The sequence below is a fragment of the Cyprinus carpio genome, chromosome B6, assembly GCF_018340385.1.
Source record: "Cyprinus carpio isolate SPL01 chromosome B6, ASM1834038v1, whole genome shotgun sequence".
NCBI classification, from domain to species: domain Eukaryota; kingdom Metazoa; phylum Chordata; class Actinopteri; order Cypriniformes; family Cyprinidae; genus Cyprinus; species Cyprinus carpio.
In genome coordinates this window covers 3139105-3155173 of record NC_056602.1, presented here as the reverse complement: position 1 = coordinate 3155173, position 16069 = coordinate 3139105, and the positions used below count along the sequence as shown (strand labels likewise).

The 16069-nt window shown below is 36.3% G+C and overlaps 1 pseudogene; it reads left to right on the top strand.

Annotated features, from left to right (window-relative positions):
- Positions 1–6520: 6520 nt before the first annotated feature.
- Positions 6521–14091, top strand: LOC122137573 (annotated as a pseudogene).
- Positions 14092–16069: the final 1978 nt, after the last annotated feature.

Here is a 16069-nt window from a genome sequence, read left to right as displayed (position 1 = left end):
ACCTTTAATTGTCATAATTCCATTTTATCTAAGTTAAAATTTAGTATCTCAATTTTTTACATATTTTAGACTTTTGTCAATTATTATTTTTATTTCATAATTTAATAATTTTTCATAACTATGCCTTTTTGTCATAATTTAAGCTTGTAATAATTTGTAATTTCTCATAATTGTGACAGTATCTCTAAATTTCAGCTTTTTGTGATTTTGACATTTCTCATAATTTAACATTTTTTGTAATAACTTTCAACTTATATGACACAGTTTCTAATTATTTTGACTTATCTCAAAATGATGACAGTATCTCATAATTTTGATTTTCTGTTTTAATTATGAATTTCTATGTCAAAATGTAAACAAATAAATATGACATTTACTTTATAATTATAATTTAACAAGCTGCGAGAATACTATGAGCTACAAAATACTTTTTGCGTGCTAGCAGAAAACAATAATAATGACTTTTTTTCAATAAATTCTTCTTATCCTTGTCAATTATCGTGCGTTCAGGAGAGTATCACGACATATGCATGTGGTGCTGCTGATGCAGGAGCTGGCATTCTGACGTAGAACCTGGATTCACTGTGCCTCGTTTAAATCAGAGGAATGCAAACACATGCATCGTTTTACTCATGAGAACATTGCATTGTTTACTTTGTGCACAAAAAAGTATCTTTTTCATAAAATTAAGGTTGAACCACTGATGTCACATGGGACTATTTTAATGATGTTCTTTGCTACCTTTCTGGTCAGTAAAATTTGGTCACACTTTTATTTTAAGGTCTATTTTCTCACTTTTGCTGTCAATAAACTCACAATTTTCTGCTTATTATAGTTAGTAATCCAGTTGTTAGGTTTAGGTATTGAGTAGGATTAAAGATGTAGGGTCATGCAGAATATGTGCCGTTTATAATGCTAATAAATGGCCAATATGTTAATAATAGACATGCTAATAAGCAGCTAGTTAATTGGTCCCTATACTAAATGTGACCTAAAATTCTCTCCCTCTCTCTCTCTCTCTCTCTCTCTCTCTCTCTCTCTCTGTCTCTATACATATATACATTGCCTCGGGAAATTATTCATACCCCTTCATTTAATTTATGTTTTGTTATGTTGCAGCTTTATGTTAAAACTGCTTTAAATTACTACTATCCCCACATCCATCTACACTCCATACACCATAATGACAAAGCAAAAATAGAACTGTCACAGCTGTGTAAAATTTATTAAAAATAAATAAGTACATTGTATAAGTATTAACTCATTACTTAGCTCAGTGGTTCCCCAATCCTGGTCCTGGAGAACCCCCAACACTGCACATTTTAGATGTCTCCCTATTCAAACACAACTGATTCAACACATCATCTCATCAGTGACGACTCCAAGACCTCAAATGTGTGTGTCAGATAAGAGAAACACCAAAAGCATGCAGTGTTGGGGGTTCTCCAGGACCAGGATTGGGGACCACTGACTTAGCTGAAGCACCTTAACAGCCTCAAGTCTTTTGGGGTACAGTATGATGCGACAAGCTTTGCTCGTCAGCATTTGGCAATTATCTGTCATTCTTCTCCTCACCTCCTCACCTCTCAAGTTCTGACAGGTTGGATGGAGACAGAAACACATTTTCAAGTTTCTTTGGAAATATTTGATTGGGTTCAAGCCCAGGCTGTGGCTGGGGCCACACGAGGACATTCACAGAGTTGTCTAGAAGCTACTCTTGCTGTTTTTATGTTCATTGTCCTGTTGGAAAGTGAACCTTCTGCCCAGGTTTTGAATGCTCTGGACCAGGTTTTCATTAAGGCTATCTCAATATTTTAGTCCCTCAGTCCCTGCCGCTGAAAAACAGCCCCACGGCATGAGGCTGCTCCCAGCACACTTTACTTTTGGATGGTACTCTGCAGGTGATGAGCAGAGCTGGTTTCCTTCAAATATGATGCTTGGAATTGAAGTTCATCAGACCAGAGAATAGTGTTTCTCAGAGTTTGAGGGTCCTTTAGGTGCATTTTTTGCAAATTCCAAGTGGGATTTTGTGTGTCTTCACTGAAGAGAGTTGATTGAGTTTGGCCACACCAGCATAAAGCCCGGATTTGTGGAGTGTTGCAGTGATGTTTTTTCCTTCTGTAGGTTTCTCCTATCTCCACATATAAACATGGAGCTCAACGAGAGTGACCATCAGCTTCTTGGTCACCAGTCTACACAAGGCCCTTCTCCATCAATTGCTCAGTTTGGCCAGACGACCAGCTCTAGGAAGAGTTCTAGTTGTTTCAAACATCTTCCATTATGGATAATGAAGGCTATATGATTCTGTGAAACCTCAATGAAGCAGAATTTTGTTCTGAACACTTCCTCAGATGTGTAGCTTGACACAAACTTGTTTCTGAGCTCTACAGACAGTTCGTTTGACCACAGGGCTTGGCTTTGGCTCTGATATGGATTATCAGCTGTTAGACCTTTAATTAAGATGGGTGTGCCATTCCAAATCATACCCATTCAACTGAATTTACCACAGGTTAACTTCACTTGAAGTGTAGTAACATTTACAAGCGAAATGAATGCTCCTGAGCTCAATTTCAACCGTCCCAGATAGGGGTATGATTGTTTATGCAATGAAATCAATTACGTTTTTTTTTTTTTAATACATTTGCAAAGATGTTAAAAACATTTTTTTATTTTTTTTGGGCTTTGCCATTATGGTGTATGGAGTGTAGAATGATGTGGGGGAAAAGTAGTTTAAAATAATTTAACATAAGGGAGCAACATAACAAAATCAAAAAAAAAAGAAGATGAAACAATACACTTGCAAAACAATATACAAGCTTCTATTGTACAGAGACGTGGTCTTAACAGGCATGATGAGACGTGCAGATCCATATACAAGCTTCTATTGTACAGAGACGTGGTCTTAACAGGCATGGGTCAGATACTGGCAAACATGTATATAGAGGGCAAGACACAAGAATAATCCTAGGGCAACCGTGGGTCTTCGATGAGCGAACAATATCCAGAGGGCTAAGCAAGAATGGTAATCCAGTATCCAGAGCAAAAGGGTCAAAACATGAGTAACAGGGCAAGGAAAGAAAAAAACTAAACTATGAAACACTAACAAGGCACGGCATTGAATTGAAACTGGCATGGCATGGCATATAACATAACATAATCACATCACATAAAACAAAACAAACAAAACAAAACATATCATAGATATATCAAATACAACAAACACTATCAACACTCCAACAAAGCCAGGCATGGCATGGCATGGCCGCTATCACTTAGAGAGGGATAAGTGCTGAACAATACTCAGCAGTTTGAAAGTGATCTAAGTGAGTGTTATATAGTGAATGTGTGAAGTGCAACAGCTGTGTGTGTGTAATCAGTGTCTTCAGCTGTATGTGTGTAATTAGTGCAATGGATGATGGGAACTGTAGTCCGGGGTGAAGTGCAACAGTTAGTGTGGTGCAAGAGTCCATGTAGTGAGCGGGTGACCTCTGGTGGTGAGTGAATGGAAGTTCATAGACCAGATCATAACAGTGTGTGTGTGTGTGTGTGTGTGTATATATATATATATATATATATATATATATATATATATATACATATATATATATATATATACATATATATATTATATATATATATATATATACATATATATATATATATATATATATATATCTATATATATTATATATAGATATATATATAAAACAAAAGATACAAAAGCTGTCACTGGGGCAGTACTCTTTCAAAAGGTACTTATATGCACACTAGAGGCATTAATAAATAAATGTAAGGTTACAATATAACACCTTTTAGAGGAAGTACATAGGTAAAAAAAAATATATATATATATCTGTAAAAAAAAAAAAAATATATATATATATATATATATATATATATATATATATATATATATATATTTTTTTTTTTTTTTACTCCTCTCACTTTATCAAAAAGTGCACCTATGTACTTCCTCTAAAAGGTGTATATTGTAACCTTACATTTATTTATTAATGCCTCTAGTGTGCATATAAGTACCTTTTGAAAGAGTACTGCCCCAGTGACAGCTTTTGTATCTTTTGTTTTCTGAGATTGTATTGTCTATGATTTGTCTTTGTTGAAACAAGGTCTTTCTGGACCCCACACACCAGAAAGGTCACACTTTGGATTTGGTGTCTTCACTTGATTTTTTCTGTGATTTAAATTTTTTCTGTGACATAAATTTATTTTTAATGACGTGTGTCCATCTACTCAAACCTTTAATGCTTTTACAGCCCTTTCTTCTGGTGTCAGTCTCAATAAATTGGTTAATCTTTTTAACAGCAATTGCCTTTATTTGATTCAATTGCAGCATTTGAAACAGACATGCTCATGAAAACCATTTACAAAGACTGTGCTGATAATATCTGTGCTGATAATGTAAATACCACAGTTTTTTCTCATACATACAGAGGTTGTTTCATGTCATATACAGTATTTCATAATCCTCCTACTTCATGAGAATGTCATAATCAGAGTCCCTTGGAAAATGGGCAGAGTGAATAAGTGAACTGGGAGTGAAACCAAGCACCACACCCCTCCACCTCTTATCCGTTATATATCTGTCATGAGTTGTTATATATTCTTACTGGTTTGAGTAAGGGCATGTAACCTCAGTGATCTCAGGCCCTTTCCGTGACTGTTGACCCAATAACGTGTTTTATAAATGCAGACTTTTCACAGTCTATACAATGCAGAATAATAAAGCTCTCAAGTAACACTGAAAATACCAACCAATTAATAAATAAATAAATAACACACAAGACTCATTATTAGTATTCTCTAAGGGCTGAATCACACAAAACCTGTTTCGCCCCAGAACCAAAAAAAAAAAAAAAAGATTGCATTAATGGCATTAATTTTGCTTTTGGAAAGATATATACATCTTTTCAAAAGTATATATATATATATATATTATATTATTTCATTCGTAATTGTACATCAATGTAACCTGTTATACTGCCTTTATTTATTCTGCTTTAAATAAAAAATGTTTCTTGTATTTTTCTGCATCTTTGTGTTTTGATTTAAATTAGCATTAATTAAAAGCTTTTTACACACACACACACACACACACACACACACACACACACACACACACACACACACACCACACACAAACCACACACAAACGTATTATTTAAATGAGCATTCTCATAAACCAAAATAGCCATTAGTTGCTAAGCAATTCAGTCAAGAGTACAAAGGCCAAGCTCTTAAGCATTAAAGTTTTATAAAATTATAAAGTTATGAAACTTTCCCCTCAGCCCAAAACTTTGTTTTGAAGTCTAAACCACTTACTTACCTTAAAAAACTGTTAAAAACTACATTCTGTTGCATAACATCAGATATTATTTTATTATTATACTCTTTATTAAATTATTGTGGGTTTGGGTATCCGCAATGACACTCTCTGTAAGAAAAGATGATACAAATGATGAAACGGCTCATCCAATCAGATTTGAGGACCAGAAAGAACTCCTGAATGAATGAATGAATGAATGAATGAATGAATGAATGAATGAATTAATAAAAGAACAAACAAACAAACAAACATACATACAAACATTAAAAAAAAAAAAAAAAAAAAAAAAAAAAAAAAAAAAAAATAAAAAAAAAAATAAATAGCATAAACAGTTTATGTTAGTATGATGAGGACATGGAAAATATCCTGCACTGTAGGTATATATAGATGAGACAGATGTCTGAGCTTGCACATTCTGTATCCACCTGCTGAAACACAGTGCTCACGTATGTTCGATTGCGTAATTGTTTGAGGTGTGGGTTCTTTTGATTGTAACATTCCGTGTCTTTACGTGAATGTGGTCTGGCAACGTTGGTGAACAGCAAAAGGAATAAGTATAAAAAGCACAGTAAACGAAGACCTTTGAATCAAACAGCAAACCACAACACTGCATCATGGATGGTGAGCTTCTAAATTTTTTAACGATTTCTTCTTTTATTTTATTTTATTATTTTTTTATTTTATTTTTTTTTTATTTTATTTTATTATAAATAAAAATAAATTTATTTTTTTTTGCTTTACTTTCAAAACGTTTTGCTAAGCCTTTTACAATAAGTTATATTTATTAGCATATTGCATTTAATCTTTTCTTAAATAATCAGATTATTTTACTTTACTATTTACTCTGCTATAATAAATTAATGAATTGCTATTAACTTAAAACACTTAAACATAATTAAGTTCTATTTTTGTTTGCTTAAAAACAGTTTTTTTGAAGATGATTTAGAACACTGTTTATTTGAAAAATATTGAAAATTAATACAATTATATTTAAAAAGTATTATTAAAAGCTATTTAAAATTACTTATATTTTTACATAAAAACATTTGCAGCTGCCTCAAAAATAATTTGACCATTTTTGACACAGAGTTCAAACTTCGAAGTGTCGACCTGCAACAGATGCAAAACGATGATTCGGCACAAGACCGATGGTCTGAGTTTCCAGCACTCTGGTTCCTGCGGAGAGGACAGGCCTTCACAGTACGAATGAACTATGAAGGGCGCGGCCATTTGATCCAATGAAGGAAAAACTGATCTTCCGAATTGTTCTAGGTATGTTTGTGCATTTGTGTGTGAGGGGGTTAGCTTTTGCCTACATTTTATGGGGACCAAATGTCCTTACAAGTAGAGTAAAACCTGACATTTTTTAATATTTTGTATAATTTTATGGCAATATATGCAAATGTAAAAGTACCCACTCCACTCTTCTCTCCTTACCGCAGGTCCGCTGTCTGTGGAGGTTCCGGTCACCAGGCTCGGACAGCCCTCTCTGACTCAATGGAGCGCTGTTCTGGAGAGGAGCATCCCGAATCCGACTGGACCCCATGCTCTATGGATATCACTGTCCACCCCTGCGTCTGCTTCTGTCGGTGTCTACACGCTTCAGATGAAAGTCGAGACCCCGTTTGACTGTGAAGTCACCATCTGCTCGGCCAGTTCACGCTCCTCTTCAACCCCTGGTGCCAAGGTGAGTGCTGTCTGTGTGCCCATACAAAACCGAATGCCTTGATAGTATGCTGTTACATGGCAGGCTATCACTCTAATATGTTGATTTGCTGTACTGCTTGCTTCCTATTTTTTGTTGAAACATTTTGTGACAAATCTTATTTTTCAGGATTCTTTGATTTTGAAGCACATATTTGAGCAGCAGCATTTATTTGAAATCTAAATCATTTGTAATTCCATACTGTACCTTTTGAACAATTTAATGCATCCTTGCTGAATAAAAGTTTTGGTAGTGTAATTATACATTGAAAGTTTTATTGTAATAGTGTAATTTAACATAGCTTTTGCCACTATTTTATCAGCTGCTAAATTCACAGTAATGCATAGCCTCTTATCGCTTACTACTTTCATTTTTTTCTTTACACAAAGATCACCAATAAAACAAACAAACAAACAGTTGTGTTTTTGAGCTGCAGCTGATTCAGTGTTTCTGCAGTCGGAGGATCTGAGGAATGAATTTGTCAGGAATGATTTTGGCCTGCTGTTTAAAGGCAGCCCCGGGAACATTGTCTCCAGACCCTGGTCGTTTGATCAGGTGAGATGTTTGACCATTGACTGACAGCTCAGCACTGAACAACGGCTTCACATTAACTCCTGTCATGCATAAATGTGTTTTCAGTATGAAAAAGGGATACTGGACATCTGTATGAAATTGCTGCAGGTGAGTCCTCAACATCAAAGCGGATATGGGTAAAGATCTACTGAACCGCAGCAATCCGGTTTACATCAGCCGCGTGATCTCAGCGATGGTGAGGATCTGCTCTCATTCTCTCCTCTCTGCTCTCTCTCTTCCTTCATGTATTAATATTAGTCCTCTCTGTCTTTCTAACAGGTGAACTGTAATGATGATAAAGGAGTGTTAATGGGAAACTGGTCAGGGGACTACAAAGATGGCGTCAACCCTTCACCAGTGGACCGGCAGCGCAGATATTCTCAGGGTTTGTGGTCAGAAACACAATTCAGGCCTGTGAAATATGGACAGTGGCTGGGTGTTTGCTGCTGTCATGTGTACAGGTGGGACAAATAGAAGTCATTACATTCAAAAGTTTGAGGTCAGAACAATTTTTGAAGGAATGCTTTAAATTGATCAAAAGCGACAGTAAAGCCATTTATAATGTTTACGAAAGATTTCTGTTTCAATAAATTCTGTTCTTTTGACCTTCTGTTCAAAGAATTCTGAACAGAAGGAACTTAATCAAAGAATCCTGAAAAATAAAATGTATCACAGTTTCTACAAAAATATTCACCATCCTTCAATTCAGTGTATTAGAATGATTTCTGAAGGATCCAGAAACACTCAATACATAATAATGATTAAAAAACAGAATAATGAAAAAAAATAATGATGTTATGATGCTGAAAATTCAGCTTTGATCACAGGAATAAATTATAATTTACAATATATTCAAATAGAAAAATTTTATTTTAAAGTGTATTAATATTTTACAATATTACTGTTTATTGTGTTTTTGATCAAATAAATGGTGAACATACTGTAAGAGACTTCTTTTAAAAAAAAAACCTTATTGACCCCAATCTGTTAAATGTTACTGTAGTGTGTGTGTGTGTGTGTGTGTGTGTGTGTGTGTGCGCTTTAAAGTGTTAATTTACTTAAAAAATCTCACATCTTCTTTGCTGTGAAACACAAAAGGAGCTCTTTTTTTTTCATACAGTGATAGTGAATGGTGATTTATAATACCACACTCAAAAAAAAGGCGCCTTTTGGTGTTTCATGGACCGAACAAAAATAATCACAAACAATTACATTATGTGGTAATTTAATTTGTGCTGTTGATTATCAATATGAAATGCATTTATTTGTGTTATAGTAATGAGAGCCCTTGGCATTCCGACTCGAGTCGTCACCAACTTCAACTCAGCTCACGACACAAACAGAAATATGGTGATTGAGGAATATTACAGTGAGATGGGGGAAAAAATTGCCCATCGCAGAGATAGTATCTGGTAAGTTATGCTAAAATCCATATTTGATCCAAAATACAGTGAAAACAGTAATATGGTGTAGTATTATTACAGTTTAAAATAACTGTTTTCTAGGTGAATATATGTTCAAATGTAATTTATTCCATTCTTATATTACATTTACATTACATTACAGTACATTTAGTCATTAAGCAGATGCTTTTATCTAAAGCGACTTACAAATAAGGACAATATAAGCAATCAAAATCAACAAAAGAGCAATGATATGCATGAGAAGAGCAAATGATGGGTTTGATGGAACCACAAGCAGTTCTGTCTTGGCAAGGTTGAGTTGAAGGTGATGGTCCTTCATTCAACAAGAAATGTCTGTTTGTCAAGCTGAGATGCGAGCAGCTATCGTCAGATCATCAGGATGAAATGAGAGGTAGAGTTGAGTGTCATCAGCATAGCAGTGGTATGAAAAGCCATGTTTCTGAATGACAGAACCTAGTGATGCCATGTAGACAGGGAAGAGAAGTGGTCCAAGAACTGAGCCCTGAGGCACCCCAGTAGCTAGATGTTGTGACTTGGACATCTCACCTCTCCAAAATATCTTGAAGGACCTGTCTGAGAGGGTAAGACTCAAACCACTGGAGTGTGGTGCCTGAGATGTCCCTTGCCAATAGGGTTGACAGGAGAATCTGGAGGTTTACAGTATCAAAAGCATTGGACAGATCCATCAAGATAAGTATAGAAGTTTTCGAAGCCGCTCTTGCCAGTCTTAGGGCTTCAACAACTGAGAGCAAGGCAGTCTCAGTTAATTCTCCACTTCTGAAACCAGACTGGTTGCTGTCGAGGCGGTTGTTCTGTGTGAAAAAGGCAGAGACTTGGTTGAACACAGCTCTTTCAAGTGTTTTTGCAATGAAAGACAGAAGGGAAACCATTCTGTAATTCTCTAAAAGAGATGGGTTAAGGGTGGGTTTCTTAAGTAGTGGGGTTATACGAGCCTGTCTAAATGCTGAAGGAAAAACACCAGTTTGAAGGGATGTGTTAATGATGTGAATGAGTGCAGGTACAACTGCAGGATAAATGGTTTGAAGGAGATGAGATGCAACAGGATCAAGAGGACAAGTTGTAGGATTATATGCTGATTTGCTGCTCAATAAACAGTTCTGATTATTATCAGTATTGAAAACATTTGTGCTGCTTCATATTTTTGTGGAAACTGTGATATATTTTATTTTTCAGAATTCTTTGATGAATAGAAAGTTCAGAAGAAAAGCTAAAAGTGTTTGGCCTTTTTCAGGAACTTCCATGTGTGGGTGGAGAGTTGGATGAAGAGGCCTGATCTGGGTCAAGGTTATGATGGATGGCAGGTTCTCGACCCCGCGCCACAAGAGATGAGCGGAGGTCTGTCATAAAAGCAAATTTTACAAAGGCTTATGCATATGGAAATCTCAGTTATTTATTCCTGCTGAAAAGACCAATTTCTTATAGGCTGGTTTATGCTGGTTAGTACTGATCTGGTGGGCCAGTTAAGTTGTGGGCTTTGTTCCAAAAACCTAGTGAGCTGCCTACATAGCATCCCATTTGTTTTATCCAAAGCATGCTATTTTTTGAGGGATTGGATTATAATCATGCTTAAACATCAGTATTCTGTCACAGAAATGTTCCGCTGTGGCCCTGCTGCTGTTACTGCCATTTATGAGCGGAGGGTGGATGCGCAATACGATGTGCCGTTCGTTTATGCAGCAGTGAATGGGAATGTGCACAGAGTAATTGTCAAAAATGGGAAAGTATTATCAACCAGCATTGATAAAAACAGAGTTGGAGCTCTGATCTGCACCAAACATCCAGGATCCATGCATATGCAAGACATCACATCTGAATACAAAACTGAGATGGGTAAGAGACAGAAAAATACAAAATACTTACCATTTAATTACTGCTAGTTTTATACAAAAATCTCCTTCTTTCACGTTTAGATGACAGCACAGTTCATACACTGAGCACTGATGGTAAGTCACTCTAGCTTTTCATTTTTGTAAGCTGACGTGTGTAATTCATCTGACTAGAATCAGAATCTGAAAAAAGTAATAACAATAATAATAAATAAATGAAAATATATTTATGTGTATGCGAATGTATATACAGTACACACTCATGCACACACACACACACACACACACACATTATATTTATCTGCATTTAAAAAATACTCTCTTCCAGTTCGCAGTGGTGAAGGTTCTACAGGAATAGTGGGTAAGTTCTAGCATTTGATTTTCCACTTTTTTGTTTGTTTGAGTATTATATGACTGAATGCATTGATCAAACATTTCATTTAGCATGTCCTTTCATGCAGCACCTCAGGGCCTTGCAGTTTCTCTCCAGCTTCTGAAAGCCCCTGTAGTTGGCGAAAACATTTCTTTCAATGTCATAATCACAAACAAAGTCGCTGTTCCGAAACTTCTGAGAAAACATGTAAATGCTCAGAACAAGGAGTACAACCGCAATCCCACCGGAACCTTCTGGGAGGCTCATGGCGACATGAAGATCGGCCCGAAAGAAAGTAAGAGCTCTGCAAATTATGGTGAAAAATAAATAAATAAATATATAAATAAAATAGAGGAAAAAAAATAAATATAGCAAAAAAAATCAAATAAATAATATATAAGTTCTATATATAGTTTCTATTAAAAACTAAAATATAAAGGCCCTTCTGAAGAGAAGCTGGATGTCACTCACATGTATTTTGTTGAGATCACATGACCTAATTATAGCCTACTACTGTCTGAAATGTTCATCATGGAATGCACACTGCATACTGTTCATTTACTTTTTTTTATTTTTTATTTTTTTTATAAATAGTGAGCTGTGCACATTATGCAGTAACTAATATTCCATTCTGAACACAGCCATGGTGCATAACACATTTCATCTACTTCCAAGTCTCACAGTGTAAAAAACCCCATATGGTTATTATTGGATCATATGATTTTGAATGTCAAAAGGTGGCAAACTGACTCATTAGGAATTGCTCAGTCAAATCCACGATCCCTGTTTCTTGTACTCCACCAGCTGTGACTATACAACATGAGATCTCCTTCAAGGAGTACATGCTGACGGAAGCTGAGGAGGATTCTCTGGTTAACCTGGCTGTGGTTATTGAGGATGTGAAGTCTCAGGAGAGAGTGCTGGCTTCAGAAGAGTTCAACATCCGCAGCCCTTCCCTCAATATACAGGTATATGCTGGCCCAATCCATGTTGCCATTTAATGTTGTTTATAAAAGTCAGCATGACTTGACCAATCAGTTCCCAAAAGAACAAAATAGAGTCCCATCCTTGAATGCATTAAGAATACAGTTAGTACGATGAAATGAAAAATGACATTTGTTTAGTTACAAAATAAACTTTTTTCAGATTGTTTTTAAGATCTGCTTAATAAAGACATGCATCAATCCAAAAATCATAGATCCTATGTGGGAAAGATTGTGGTGACACTTACTGAGACCTTTATATATAATGCATTATAAACATGCTTTATTGCATCATTTATGCCTTGTAGTAATACACCTTTTAATGCACTGCATGATTTTATTAATAACTGTAACCTCAGTTATATTAAATTATAATATTTCTTTATTCATTGTTACACCTTGGAAAATAGGCATATAATTAGAATTACAAACAAACAACTAATTTCTTTGGAAGCCCGTTTTCACCACAGGATAAATATTTTATTTGTTACTTTATATCTTACAGTTCTTACTTCTAACAAATAATTGTCAAATATTAAAATGCATGTTAATTTTGGTTACAATTATTTATGGAAATGTATCATGCATTACAACATGCAAATGTTGTATATAAGAAGCTTTATAATTCATAATATACAAATTCTAAGGTTTTTTTTTTTTTTTGTGCATTTTTTGTTCCAGGTTCAGAATGAGTATTGTGGTCATCAAACACACAGCAAGTGGCCACAGTGACCTTCACCAACCCGTTCAGCACTACAGTGAGCGGTGAACTGACTGTAGCCGTGTTCAGGACTTCAGGAGAAGATTCAAACAATGGTACATGAAGTCTTTTCATTTCTGAGCAATCACCAAATGAATACACAACATAATCATACATGTAAATGACTGTTATGAAACAGGTTTCCCAAACATGCCCCCATCAGTCAATGGTCAAACAAACAGAATGTTTAGAAAGTGTCAGTCATATATTTTCAGAAGAATCAACATACAAATGTCTCTGCATAATTAGCTTGATTGAGTATTTTAATATATATAAAAAATTACACATCCATTTTCATCCATTTCTATCCACACCCATTTCCCACTATCTCATGTTGAAATCTGCCAACCTCCTTTCCAAATTTATCAACAGTGACTACAGTACAGTTTTTCCACTACAGTACAGTAAAACTATATTATCCATCACTGTAATTAAAAAGTAAATAAAAAACAACAGAAAGATTCTTACGGTTTAAGACAGATCCCATACTCATTTAGATTTTACAGCAGTAACAGTATTTTAGCAGAAACTATGATTACTGTGATGAATTTTTGTTCACATACCTGAAGAGTGAGTCTGTGTGAACATGTCGCTGATGGGCGTCAAACAGTTGAATTCATTCAGATGTATGTTTATACTGGGAGGGTGTACACAGTGTACAGCTGTGTCTATTAAAATTTATGCACTTGTCCGTCAGCATTTCTGAATCACAGGTTATTTCAGTTTCTGTGTGTATGCGTATCGCAGAATCTCTAGTGTGAGTCCATTTGTGGTTTAAACTGTAGATTTGTCCCAGTATATAGGCCTACAAATAAACCTCTGTTTAAACCACTAACCCTAAACATGAGCAGCAGTAATAGTGATGCTTGTAACAGTAAAGGTGATGCTGGCCTGTTGTTGCTCCCTAAATGTCCTGTTCCTTATATTTCAGGCTTACAATCCGGCCTCGAGAAACCATGAGGATGCCCATTAATTTCACTCCCAGGATGGCGGGTGCCAAGATGCTTTACGCTAGTTTAGTGTTGATGAATCCTCTCACCATCCTGCACGGATTCAAGACCATCAATGTTCAAGGATCTTAGAGTCAAACACCTTTAGAAAGAATTGTGAAGTACTATTTAATGCTCTTCTAATACATTGTCAGCCTTTTTCTAAAATATGTATAATTTTTCCAACACTTTTCAACAAATCAGTATTAGAAATGTTTTCTAATGAAGCTGAGGGTCTCTGCTGTGAACTAGTCTGCCCTCTGCTGGAAAATACATGTGAACAGATTGCAAACAAGTATAACGCATGGACATGTTAAGAATAAATTCTCAATTTTTTGGCTAAATAATCTTGAATATACTGTTCAGAATGAATCAAGTCCAAAAAATATTTTTACAGTGATATTTACAGTGTTAAACATAATGCAATAAAGGTGTTTCAGAGGCTAGTTAAGTAAAAAAAATAAAGAAAAAATATTTTCCTATTTCCCCTTTAAAATTATTATTATAAGTATTATTATTATTATTGCTACTATTTATTTATTTTTACCCTGTTGCAAAGACAAAAACTAACCAAATTTTGATATTTCAGAAAAAAAAAGAGATATTGTCTAATGTTATTACCAAGTAAATGTTTCTTTATTTAAGAATGTTTAGATTTTGTTACTGGAAAACCTGTGAAAAATCATAAGTAATTAAATACTCTTCATAAGCTGTTCCACGACTGTAGTCTTCTCTGTGTTCTTGGTGTTGTTGTGTTCTCCTCTGACAGCAGATGCAGCATTTATTGATCAGTCTAATAGAGGAGTAACAGAACAGAGTTCAGTGCTGCAGCTCTATCCAGTCTCTGCAGAACTGACAAACCCTCTAGAAAGCATCCGTCATTAAAAGAAAACAACAGCAGCAAACTCAAGTGTGATGAACCTGAACATGAACTATAGAAATACAAAGCGTGATGATTTTTAAGCTGTGTGGCCATTTGTACCAGGAGAGAAGAAGATATGCTGTTATGAATGTTTCCTAAAACACAGAAAAACATATAGAGGCAAATTCAGTACCATTTCATGTTCTAAAATACCAGATAACAGTTTTAACGTCTCAGGTTACGTATGTAAACCATGGTTCCTCGATGGAACGAGACCTATGGCTGCGTCGTAAAAAATGCTTTGGGGAAAACACTCCATCATGACTGGCTCTGAATCAAGTGTGTAATCAGATCAATGGATGGGCAGACGTCATAGGCGGGTTGACATCAGAGACCAGGAAGCTTAAAAGCCCGTGTGGTGAAACTGGCATTAGCCTCTAGGAATGAAGCAAGTGCCGGCAGAGATACCGGATATGTGGCACTGCGATGCATCGTCTCGTTCCCTTGAGGAACAATGGTTACATACGTAACCTGAGACTGCCCAAGCCGCCAGACTTACGAATCTCTGCCTAGTGTGGGACAGCTAGGGCAAGGTCCCCAACTCTCTTAAGAGAAGATAGCTTTTTGGCCGTGTGGCCGAGGACCTCTTAGCCTTAAGGATGGTCCGCAGATCCGGCTTAGGCTAAGATGCCCCCGACCCAGAGTGCCGCTTTGACTCATGGTCCCGTTTAGACGAGGGAGCACGTGAGGTGACGCTCTGCTTTTGTGCATCCCTGTATGAGGAGCTGGTACTCGGTGGAGGCTGCCCCCGCCTCTCTCCGCAGCCACCATAGCTGCCATGAACCGCCCAATGGCACCTCGGATTTCACGTGCTCCTGCTCATCTAAATCCATTAGCAGGTCAGCTTGGTACGCCTGTAACACCGTCATGGTGTGGAGACACGCACCAGCCTGACCCACTGCCGAGTACCCTTTGCCCACCAGTGCTGAAGTTGTATTCAGCGGCTTGGAGGGCAGCGCCGGGGCGTTTTTAAAGATGATGCCGAAGCCGGAAGACAGATAGCTCCTTGGAGGAAGACAGGTGAAATGCCAAGCCAGCTCCCCGGGGGGGACGGACAAACAACACTAAATAAGACTCACAAACAAAAATGGTACAGACACACACAGAGCGCTTCCTGAAAGACAGAAGGTTTCACTGCACGTGCTTTTA